This window comes from Myodes glareolus, chromosome 17 (assembly GCF_982192425.1).
Source record: "Myodes glareolus chromosome 17, mMyoGla1.1, whole genome shotgun sequence".
NCBI lineage: Eukaryota > Metazoa > Chordata > Mammalia > Rodentia > Cricetidae > Myodes > Myodes glareolus.
The window spans coordinates 36,386,685-36,399,187 of record NC_142042.1 but is presented as its reverse complement, the minus strand read 5'-3'; the positions used below and the strand labels follow the sequence as shown (position 1 = coordinate 36,399,187).

At 44.9% G+C, this 12,503-nt stretch overlaps 1 protein-coding gene and 1 long non-coding RNA gene across 2 annotated transcripts in view; one reads left to right on the top strand and one right to left on the bottom strand.

The window, feature by feature from the left end:
- Positions 1-12,503, top strand: part of Alg14 (ALG14 UDP-N-acetylglucosaminyltransferase subunit) — a 70,336-nt gene that overhangs the window by 44,338 nt on the left and 13,495 nt on the right. The gene's annotated exons all lie outside the window — the stretch shown is intronic.
- LOC125414709 (uncharacterized) lies at positions 3,329-12,300 on the bottom strand. Its single transcript, XR_007236348.3, has 3 exons — positions 11,935-12,300; positions 9,210-9,535; positions 3,329-8,578 (listed from the first exon to the last, which is right to left on the bottom strand). It is a non-coding gene; the product is annotated as an uncharacterized LOC125414709 (long non-coding RNA).

Sequence of the window (12,503 nt, the reverse complement as noted above, 5' to 3'; positions counted from 1 at the left end):
TTATCATTTTCTCCTCCATCAAACTCTCGGTTCCTTAATGGTGTATGACAGCGTTCTTCTAGACCTTTCTAGGTGTTGACTGTGGGAAGCATGTGGATACTGGTAAAACTGTAAGCATCGTAGGATGAGATATATAAGAGCCTGGTTCAAATATGAGTTAGACGAGGCCTTTCAGTGCCTTTTCTTCATTACAATGAGCTCTTTTTTATTTCCAAAATGAACACCCATCAGGACGTCTTTCTCTCTTCCTAGCCAGCTCTGAAACAGATGACCTCTGGGCCACAGGACGCAGGCCTGTTCTGTCCAGTTCATGTAGCTAGCTAGTATCTGGACCTCACAACTACTCTAGGGATGCCTGTCTTTCTTTCTTTCTTTCTTTCTTTCTTTCTTTCTTTCTTTCTTTCTTTCTTTCTTTCTTTCTTTGTCTCTCTCTTCCTCTGTTTCTTTCCTCTCCTTCTTTCTCTCTTTCTTTCCTCCTTTAAATTTTTTGATTTTTTTCGAGACAGGTTTTTCTGTGTGGCCTTGGCTGTTCTGGAACTCACTCTGTAGACTAGGTCACCTCAAACTGACAGAGATCCACCTGCCTCTGCCTCTGGAGTGGTAGGATTAAAGACGTGCACTACCACCTCACGAAACTCATGCTTTTCTTAAATTTTAAATATTAGGTGAAACGTTTCTGTACCCTGATAAGCCTCTCTACCAATGCAGCAATCCAAGTCACCAAATCAAACCGAGTTAGAAAAAGTCCAGGTTTAATGGATACAAGTCTCCCGGATGATTTTTCAAGCTCCCCGCCCCACCCAGAGAGGAAATGGTAAAGAGAGACTGAAAAAAACCACACATCTTTTTTTTTTTTTTTGAGTGGGGGACACAGTTTGAATACCCTGTGTGAGTGGTCTTGAGCATTTCTGGGGGAGGGGTCATCACTTGGCGGGCTTTCTGAGATACAACAGGGTTTGGAGAGAGACAGACAGGGAGAAAGCTTGGGGTAGAACTTCCATTAGAACAATAGGACCAAGAAAAGGTGTGTGCCTTGCCTAGCTAGAGTCTTAGAACTAAGCAAAAACAGAGATCAAAAATCAGTTTTCTCTCCCACCTCCAAGCTCAGCCCTAGACCATAGACAAACGAATGATTGATTGTCTCTGCCCTCTGAGAGGGTATCACATATGTCCTCTCTACCTGGAAGAGAGAGGAAATAGACTTGGACCATATGCACACCCGCCTTCAAACCGTAGGTAGGTCTGCCATTCTAATGTTTAGGTGAGCTAATCCATATCCACGAATTCCTTTCCCTTATTGATAGAACAGGAACCAGAATTCTATTTTCTAGTCTTTTATGGTCATAACTCTACATTGATGAGACGCTCTCCTGGAAGTTCCTAGGTTCCCTTCTACTTCTTGGTCTTTGTCATTAGTTAGAAATCAAAAAAATATATATATTTCTAAATTCTTACCAAGGAATGTCTGCACAGTGCCCAAAAGTGACTTTCATGGCACAGTGAATCCCTTAGGCATAACAACAAACAAGAATTATTTGCTTCTCTTCTTTCTTTCTCTCTCTCTCTCTCTCTCTCTCTCTCTCTCTCTCTCTCTCTCTCTCTCTCTCTCTTTCTTGGCCTTCTGGTTGTATTTTCTTCATAGATTCCAACTCTTCCAAATGCACTGGGTCAGGATTCACCCATGAACCTTAGCTCTCTCCTGCTGGGCAACCATTCAAGGCTGGCCTTTTGCACCTGCCTCTCTTGGGACTCATTGGCCTGTGCTTGACTCATGGACTTTAGTTCCACAGTTCAGGTCCTTGTTTTCTTGAGGCGTTTTCTAAAATGTGACTATCCCAATCTTTCCCTCTTGTGAGCACTTGACTTCACAGCTTAGCAGTTCACTGTTCTCTGATCCCTCCATGTGCACAGGCTGAGGTATTCTGACTCTGTTCCTCCCCGCCCACTACCATGAAACAACACTGTGGTCGGTGCTTAGAAAGTCTTTCACTCTAAGCATCTTCTTGTCTGGGGATTCTTGTCGTCTACCTAGATGGGAATTCTGGGTAGACAAGCGAAAGCAGAAGTCTTCAGTGCTGCTCTGTGGCAGCTTTTCTTTCCCTTGGTGCTTGGGAAGAGGCGGCTGAGCAGGCAGGTGGGAGCATTATCTAATGGTGCTCTCTAGCGTGGCAGTGCTCCTAGGTCTCCAGTATCAGGACCGTTATTAGCTCCATGAGTGTGCAGCTCTGGATGACCCTAGGAAATTCAGAGTTTTTTCAGCCTTCGGTAGCAGCAAGCATGAACAGCTCTTGGCTCAGGGTCCGAGACCCTTGGCCCGGAAGATGTGGCAGGTCTCTCTTACTCTTCTGGCAACTGGGACCATAGTTTCTCTTCTCCAGCTTCATAAAGCTTTTATCTTCCTCCAGTGTCAGCTCTTCCCTTCTGTTGCTGCCCCTTCACGACCAATACCCACCTTCCTACACTGGCCACACTTGCCCTGTCCTGCTGCTTCTTCCAACAGCTGCTGGCCTTGTCCTTCCACAGCTCTGCCTGTTGACAGCCAAACTGCCATTGGTAGGTCACGGCTTCTGCTGCCACTCAGCTGCCTCTTCTTTCTCCTGTTACCAGCTCAGTAACCTAGTGAAGAACTTTCCCCAAGGCAACTCCCAGATGACTCTAGATCTCGGTCAGCAATTGCGATGAACCATCGCAGAAGTTCCCAGGACAGCAATATCGGAAGAGCCTAAAGAACTCATGGCACAGCAGCGATGTGACACATAACACCCACCTAGTGCCTGGAAGAGGGGGGTTCCTCTCCTCAGGTTCTCACCTGTGGGTCGTGACCCCTTTGGGGTCGAACAACCTTTTCACAGAAGTTGCATATCAAATCTCCTGCATATCAGATATTTACATTACAATTCATAACAGCAGCAAAATTACAGTTATGAAGTAGCAAGGAAAATAATTTTATAGTTGGGGGAGGTCACCACAACTTGAGAAGCTGTATTAAAGTATTAAAGGAAGATTGAGAATCACTATTCTAGATGGATGCGCATGGCTCTTTTTAGGCAAGAGTGGAGACTGCATTCGGTGTCATGGCAAATTTAAAACTATGCGGCGCTCTCTTCAGAGTGAAAAGGATGAGAAAATATAACCATGGTCTCCTTCTGCCACCAAAATACCCACTTGATTTTTCAAATACTATTTATCAAATCATCTTCACTTCTTAAAGATGTCGTGAAACTATCAAGCAGAATTGCTTTCTAATCATAAAACCTAGACGTCAGAGCTATCCTGAAGTTATTTGTTTCTAAATTATTTATAAATTTAAGTACATTACAAAGACAAATGATTTTCAATTTTGTTTTTATTTTGTATCAAGTCACTGCCACAAGCTGGTCTCAAACTGGCTACAGCGAGAGATGGAAGCAGCATATATTTAGATTGAGGTGCATTTGTATTCTGGGATTCCGACAGGAACCCCAAGTCCAGGGCTCAGAAGAAGGAGTGGTTTGGGTTGAAAATGGGCTGACTGCTGTGAGCTGGAGTATCCACGTGAGTCTTTGGGGTGTTTCCGGTCTCATCTCTTAGAGGCGAGAGCAGGTTAATGAGATGCCGTCCGTCATCACAAGCTGAAGGAGTTATGCTTTAAACACTGTGACATGAGGACTTTAGGACGTGGGATAGAATACTCCAGAAGACACAGGGAGCAAATGTGCTTTTGAAGGCCTAGGACAGATCGCCCTTTATGTCAGTTTAGGTCAGTAAGAGCCGAGCACCAGAAGAGGAAGCCTGCTTCACAGCCAACCCCTGGACAGACAGCCCCCGCCCAGACGCCCGGTCTCTGGGGACTAATCAGAACTTGCTCTATAACTATCCCTGTGTGGTTGTGTGTTTCTGCGGATGAGCTGACCACAGAGCGGTAAAGCTCAGAAGGGTACACTGGAGACCGTTGCGGCAGAGCGAAGCTCCAAAAGTAGGTGAGAATCGTAAATTTGGAAAATTTGGAGGGGCTATGAATTAAAAGCAGTGCTAATAAAATAAAAATAACCCATGACTAAAAATACACGTTAAAACAGTTTATCACACCAGAGACCCGAGGACAGCACAGTATCCAAGCTGGAGTCCAGTCCTTGCCAGGCCAGGAAATCAGTTTGGGGTTCTGCAGCCATCGCTGACTTCCTTTGTCTGCAGGGCCAGTGCACATGGTGGGTGTTGTTTTAGTTGCCGGCAAACACTGTAAATATCCAGATTCTGGTCATTGTATTTTTATTATGAAAACCAGGAAACTTTTTTTTTTTAAATGGAGGCTTAGGTTAAATTGTGGATAAACAATAGCTTTTGGTCGGGTTTAAATATGGCATGTCGTTTATCCTGTCATGGAAAATTAAGACAATTCTATGTTTAGACATATAGAGTAATTCTATTATTTTTAACAACAAGAACATTCTTGTGGACTTGTTTTCTTTACTGACAGCAAATTCAAGCAAGGCATGGAAACAGCTCATTAGATTAGAACTTCTGCTATTTGACCTTCGATCTTTAAGGCTCTTCCAGCTTTCAAAGTCTTTGATTCATTGATTCTAAAGTAACATGCTAGAAAATTCTGCCAAAGGAAGTCTATTTAGAACAAAGCTCTCGGATCATGGGGCACACATGTTTTCAGGGTGGAGCTCCCAAATATGAACCCAGAATGTGTGACTAAGCTGCAGGGTTGCCCGAAACCTGCCTAAATGCTGGCTCAGTCTTTGTCACTGTCGCAGGTGGCATTTGTGTCTCTCGGGTACAAACAGAAGGAGCCCCGAAAGTCTTGCCCGGTCCAGTACGGTACCGTTGTGATAGCTCGCTTTAAGAAACCAAAATAAAGTGACTCCAAAGGAATTTTAGAAAGTTTGGTTCCAGCTCTGTTTCTTACAGCTGGATGCTATCTGTCGTTTCCCTAAGTGGGACTTCAGGTTACAGTGACGTCCATTTAAAGATCCAAGTTAAAATCCATGTGACAATTTAATAATTAAATTTCATTAGACCTTGTTTTGTGGTGGTGGGCACCAAACTGGGCTTGTGGCCTAGTGAATATTAAAATACCTTCCGACAGATTCAGTGTATAGATGTAAGGAATAAGAAGGAGCTTAATCTCATTTTATATGGAAAGGCCCAAATCTTTTCAGGCTACGCTAGGATAATACCATACACTGGCTGTTTACCAACAAAAAATGTACTTCTCGGGCTGGAGAGATGGCTCAGAGGTTAAGAGCATTGCCTGCTCTTCCTAAGGTCCTGAGTTCAATTCCCAGCAACCACATGGTGGCTCACAACCATCTGTAATGAGGTCTGGTGCCCTCTTCTGGCCTGCAGACATACACACAGACAGAATATTGTATACATAATAAATAAATATTTTTAAAAAAATGTACTTCTCAAAGCTGTCGAGGCCAGGGAGTCCAAGGTGACAGCCATGTCTGATGAGCGTCCACTCCCTAGTGTAGACAGGTCTATCACTTCACGTGGAGGGATGGCCAGGGGATTTCTGGGGCCTCTTTTGTACTGGCCTTAGCCTCACCCCGAAGGCTGTGCTGTAGGGGTGTCGGCAGGAGGAGTCTGCAGGAAGCGACTCGATGCTATAGGTTTCCTTCCTAGGCTTCTCTGCGTCTCTCATCTCCCGTCTTCTATTCTTACACAGTGTGACTGGGTTAGCACACTGTTGTAAAGACGTGGTCAGGACAATTCCTTCTGCCCTTATTTGGTGTCTCTGTTTATATAGGGAGAAGCTTTGCTTGTTTATTTCTGCTAGGCACTGTTGAAATCCGATCTTTGGCTTCCAAATTTATAAAACTTTTTACTAAATATGGAGCGATATTCTGGTACTTTTTTGTCTTTCCAGTCAAGAACTCTCCTTTTTTTGTAGAATTTAAGAATGGCAAAAAGAACTAAGTCATCCCTGTGGTATTTTCCAAAATCACAAACAGCAATCACCCAGCTAATAGAAATACCAGATACAGTAGCTCGTTTCTCTTTTATGTTAATGTAAAAAGGACATTTCTAACCATCATAGATGCCCTGAGAACACGTATAGACAATTTCTGCAATCTCTTTTTTTTTCATTTTTGAGCCAAAATGAAACTTTATCCTCATACATTGTCGCTGTGACTCTCAATAATAAAGTTAACTGAACTTCACCTTCTTATCATGGTGAGAAGAGGTTGTGAACTTCATGCTGCAGTGGAGACCAAGATTCTGAGAGGTGGTTAAGTTCAAGTCTGAGCCGAGTTCTATGCCTAAAGGGTCCAGCAGGCCATTCTCCCTGGACCGGGTGCTGTCTCGGTATCAGTTAGGTTGACTTAGGACGTGTTCGGGACAGAGTCTCCAAAGTGAAGAGCACTTCAGCTAGAAACTGGTGTAGGGCACTGGAAGGAATTTCTACTTTCTGCTATCAGAAAATAAAGACAAAGAGTGGGAAGGTAACTCTGTGACTAAAGGTACTGGCTGCCCAGTCTAATGAAACCTAATGATCTGAGTTCCGTTCCCAGAACCCACATGGTGGGAGAGAAGCCGCTGCCGCAGGCTGTTCTCTGACCTCCACACTGTGGAGTCGTGGCAAGCCTGCACACCTCACACCCCAACACGAATGAATTCATAAATAAGTAGATGTAAAAAGTTGTTATTTCCTAACCAGACCCACGTTTTTCAATGTAACTCTTAAAACAAAACAAGGGGAAAAATTCTTTGGGATCTGCAATCTAGTTCTAAGTATTAAGAATTAAAATGGAGGGCCTGAAAAATGGCTCAGCAGGTTAAGGCTTTTGCCACCAAGCCTGACAACCTGACTTCAGTCCTCAGCAAGGATAGAGCTAAGTCCTGGAAGTCATCCTCAGACTCCACATACACACAGTGGCGTGTGCTCACCCCCCCGCCCCGTACACACTGCACAAGCACACTGCGTAAATAAGTGTAATACGTTTCCAAATTCAGCTGGGTAGTGATGGTGCACATCTTCAATCCCAGCACTCAGGAAGCAGAGGCAGGTGGATCTCTATGAGTTTGAGATCAGCCTGGTCTATAGCAAGAATTCCAGGACAGCCAGGGCTATTCAGAGAAACCCTGTATCCAAATAAATAAATAAAATTCAAGTGGAATTTGCTTAAACAAAAAGGAAATCTTTCAGGACTGAGATGCAGTGATTAAACAGCTTATTCCCACCCTCTTCTTCCCCTCCTCCTTCCTGTCCTCCTGCTCTCTGAAAAGGAAGAACCTTTTCCTTTTAAGAGCACTGGGAAATGCAGCTATGCATTTCTGCTCTGGAAACCACATTTGATTCTGGCACCATACTTTTAAAAGACCATTGACAAACTGGAACTTGTGCAGTAAATCACCCAGATGGCAAAGGAACCTGAAACCAAGTCATATGAGAGACAGTTGGAGGAAGTCAGGAGACTCAGCCTGGCGGAGAGAACCAGAAAGCGTCACAGCCATGGTGCTCAGGCCTGGGAGAGACTCCAGCCCGGGGATGCATCGTGTTCTGTCCCTTAGGGCCTTCCAGAACAAGGGAGAACAAGGTTATCTAAAAGAACCCGAGACAAGTCAAAGCCATGCCAAAATGAAATATGTCATGGAGGACATGAGTTGGCCCCTGTGGTGTACTTCCATGGGCCTCCCAAACTCCTCTGTGTAACCACAGAAGAGTAACCTTTCTTCCTCCTTAGCCTTCCTAGGGTCTATGACATTCCCTTATGTTGATGCAAAAGAAATCATGATTTTAGACCGTGTATCACTGTAAATAAAATCAAACATATCTTTACTAAATGGAGTCATTATAAACAACTCCCCCATTTTTGGAGTCAGGGTCTCAACTATGCATCCCTAATTGGCCAGGAACTCACAATGTAGCCCAGGCTGGCCTCAAAATCAGAGGTCACCTGATTCACCCAGGTCAACCTGTTTTTGCCAGTGAAAAAATCAGTTTGTTTCTTCCTGTGGTATAACACTCATGCTTTAGAATTCAACAAGGTCTTGGCAAGAATGTTCTATGTCCTGCTGGTTATGGAAGCATTTTCTCTGCAAAAAAAATTCTCAAGATGTTTGAAGAAGCAGTACTCAGTTGGCAAGAGGTCAGGTGAATATGGCGGATCAAGCAAAACTCTGTAGTCCAGGACCAAGATGATGTTCAGGCAGCAGAAGCACTCACCGCACATCCTGAGGACCTGAGTTCCATCCCCAGGACCCATAGTGGGAGAAGATAGCAGACTTTGAAAGTTGACCTCTGACCTCTTCATGCACACCCTTGCACATAACCCAAAGCTGCAATATCTACTCCATTATAAAGAGGGGAAAACAGAAAGTAAATTGCAATCAAAATACATGTCTTGTAGTACACAAATCCCCCAGCAGGGCCCCACAAGAATTATGGTCGGGTAGGTAAAGTCCACAGTCAGAATCCATGGAGCTACAGGTCCGACTGATAGCTCACAAACTGCACAGCTTTGATGCTGAGGATGGGGTGGCATTAAGTAGTGACAGTCCTAAGTAAGGTTCCAACCAGAGCAAAGTATAGTCCTTGTTTCTGTGAAGGCTCTGGGCGGGCAGGTCAGCTCTGTTTTCCGTTCTGTGTAAAACAGAATCAGGTTTTAGGCTCAGACAGTTTTAGTGGATTATCGCCCACATGGATGTCCTGGGGACTTTTAAAGTCAAGAGGAACATGGGAGTGCTTTATCATCTTAGTCTGAAGCATTGCATCATGTTGTATCCCTGGCAACACCCATCAGCCCCTGTAAACCAGAGATGTCGCTGTATGGTCCATGTCACCCAAGAACTAGCCTGAGGTCTAGATAGGACCCGATTCTTCCCCCCTTTAACATCCTTACTGCTTGGTACCGGAGGTGCACACTACTGACGGGAGTGGAGCAGGCAGTCAAGGACGTCCAAGTACCAAAAGTTAGTTTTCCCAAAATGACCTAAGACCGCATCTTCCTCCTCCCTGCCCCACTCCCCAGTCTCTTTATCTCTGTAGTTTCTATTCCTGAACTAGATCATTTAGAACCTTCTCAGCAAGTGTACATTCACGGACATCACCACTTCCAACAGGTCACACTGCAGACCACTTCATTCATGGCTTAGTCACCCTCCCCACCCTGGCCTCGTCCTTGTCCCTGCTCTCACCTCCATTTTCACCGTCACCTGGGCTGGCTTAACGTCCACATCTCTCGGTTTCTGTGCTCTTTGTTTCTTATACTCACCAAACTGACCGTCCAGGGGTATAACACGCACAGCTTTGCCTGGATGAACTGCTGCTCCTTCACCCAAGAGGCTTCCCTTTGTCGTGAGGACTCAGACTCTGAGGTCGCCTGGGCCTGAATTATTCAGTGCATCTGTTCGTGTCCTTGTCCCAGCATTTTTGTTTGTTTGTCCCTGTGTGCCTGTGATCTCAGTTAGACCTTGAATTTCCTATCCAGAGGTTAATTACCCAGGCTCTGGAGTCAGTGCCTGGAGTTTAAATCCCACATGATTTAATAGTCCTGTGGCCTTAAGTCTTTAATGTCTTCTGAAGTCCCAGTCTTCTTATCTGTAAAATGGGAATAATATTAAAAATATTAATATTTTTATATCACCTCATAAAGATATTGAAGATTAAACACAAAACTTCAAAGGTTTAAGGCAATGGCTTGAAACGTTATCCAGTGACATTAGCTGTATATGTGCCCAACACCCTACAGTAAGCAGAACAGACAAAGTACTTACTGGCTGCTTAGGGTAGAAGTACTGATGGCTGATACTGTCCGGTTTTGAGATCTTCTCTCTCTCTCTCTCTCTCTCTCTCTCACACACACACACACACACACACACACACACAGAGAGAGAGAGAGAGAGAGAGAGAGAGAGAGAGAGAGAAAGAGAAAGAGAGAGAGAGAGAAGAATGCATGTGTTCATGTACAAAATGACAAAATGGATGTTATATTTAGAAGCTCTAATTTTGTCATAAATAAATGTTTATCTGGAAAAATATGCTTAAAGCGGGAGAGGATCCATTTTCTTCTCTGACTTTTTGTATACATTAAGAAGTGCTTATTCTAGCTGGCCACTGGGAGTGCATACCATTAATCCCAGCACTCGGGCAGATCTCAGACAGACAGAGCAACATAGAGAAACCCTGCAACCCTGCAACCCTGCCTGGAAAACATACAAACCAACCCCTTCAAAAAAAAAAAAAGTATTGGGGAATGGGGCGGGGGGGGGGGCTCGATTCTGCCTCTGGTTGGTATGCCAGACCTTGCTGAGTCCTCAAGGAAGGCCCTACCTGCTCTGAGGAGTGGATGGGGGATGGGAAAGGGGTTGGTGGGGCACAGGGAGAACTAGGGTTGGTATATAAAATGAAAAGTAAAAATTTTAATAAAAAATACGAAAAAGTACTCATTTTTTAAAAATTTTATTTAATTTTATGTATGAGTGTTCTGCAGGCTAGAAGAGGGCGTCAGATCCTATTACAGATGGTTGTGAGCCACCATGTGGTTCCCGGGAATTAACTCAGGATCTCTGGAAGAGCAGCCAGTGCTCTTAACCACTGAGCCACCTCTCCAGCTCCAAAGCATTCATTCTAAAAGAACAATTGAAAACAAAACAAAAACCCTTTAAAGTTGCCCAGCATGGGAAGAAATTCTGTTCCTTGAAGTAGCTGTATTTTGGGTTTTGACTGACACCTGACTAAGTGAAGAGTGGGGAAAGTCACCTCCCTCTAGATGTGCCTGGGTCAGAGACGTGGGACACCTCCCAGACCGTGTGCTGAGCCGACTTCAGTAATAGCCTATACATCCCTATCCAGCCTGTCCCAATTACTTCCTTCCTTTAAAGTCTTTCTTTTTGGTTTCTGAAGTGCTGTTCGCAATAGAAAACGAACCCTCCATTTTTAAAAAACTTCCATAGTTACTGCTCAGTTAAACATTGAAATCCTGACCATTAATCGCTGTGAACTGGAACGCTCTGATTTCACTGTTTTCAGCTAGTAAATGTCACTTGCAACATTGTTGCCTTCACTCACACTTAAGCGCTTTCATCTGCGGTGGGCGCAGTGTGTCAGAGAATTCTTTGTGCACCGCTGGGGGGGGTGGGCGGTGTATGTGTGTGCAGCTAAGCCCCGCCTTTAAACCCGGGCAGAAAAACTGCTTGCAAGGCAAAGACAGCCCTGTTTTTAGATGGTGTTTGTGAATTCCCAGCCCCGAGTTCTACCAGATACTCTTAAAGCCACTGCTTTAGCTCGGCGAGTATGGGTTCTGCTGCACTCAGAGATGATTGCCAGCCCAACAGCCCCTTCTGTGCCAAGCTGGGCAGCGGCTGCTAGTGGAGGGAGTACCTTCAGTGTACCCTCAGATTTCCCCTTTGGCCTAAGGAATCTTGCCTGTTGGCTCCTTAAATTGTTTTCAACTAGGATGTTGGCACCCAGCCCACCTGTAACTCTTCATCTTTTTTGTGTATTTGTTTAGTTTAATTTTGCTTTGCTTTGCCTTTTGAGACAGGAGTCCCCTAAGTAGCCCAGGCTAGCCTAGCTCACTCAGCCTCTTGAATGCTGGGATTAAAACCATAACATCTGACATTTTTGGGGGTTGAGGATAGGGGTCACTTGTCACCATTTTGTCATGAAATAGACAATCAGTTTGTGGCTGTTTTCCTTACAAGCAATTGACTTCTTGTATCTGGTCCCTCTTTAAATTCTGTCTCTGTGTGTTCGTACCTGGATCCCTGTGTGTGTGTGTATGCACGTGTGTGCGCAAACATGTATGTGTGTGTGTTCACGTATGTGAGAGCGTGCGTGTATGTACGTGTGTGTGTATGTGTACATGTATGTGTGCACGCGTGTTTTCTCTCTAGCCTTTCATCTCTTGGGATTTTCATGTCCGTTCTTCCTTCTGTGGCGTCCTCCCCACATCCCAGCCCTAGGCCCTTCTGGGCCTCTGCCTCCTCAGTGCTCACCCCTTTTCTCTCTCATCTTCGCGCTCTGCCACATCCCGTTCTCCTCTCCATCTGCCGTGCACTGCCGCTCAGTCCCTTGACCACTTATCGCCGGTTCTGGTCCCTCATTTTCCTGGAGAGGTCAGTCAGTATTGGCCCATGATGTGGCAGGCAGCAGGCAGCCATGCGGGACGCATCCTTTGCCACTGTCGTGGGTGTGGGTCCTCAGCAGAGGTCTCAGGCATGCTTGTGTTTTTAGGCAGTCCTGCCAGCCAGTGTTTCCAATTTCCATTTGAAGTCCAGAAATAAAGCTCATCGGAGAACCACTGAAGTGGAATTTTAGAGAGCCATGGACTTTTCCATCAACATGGATTCAGATCCCTCCCTGCTCTGTTACTCATTAGCCACATGACCTGGGACAGATTCATTCATTTATTTAACAAATACTTAGTGAATGTGTATATTTGTGCCTTGTGTTTAGCTCTTCAGGAGGCTGTTAGCCCTCTGACTTCCCCTCCAGTATTCACAAGTATTCAGAAATAAGATACCGGGGTAGAGGTGTTGCTCAGTGGTAGGGTGCTTGCCTGACA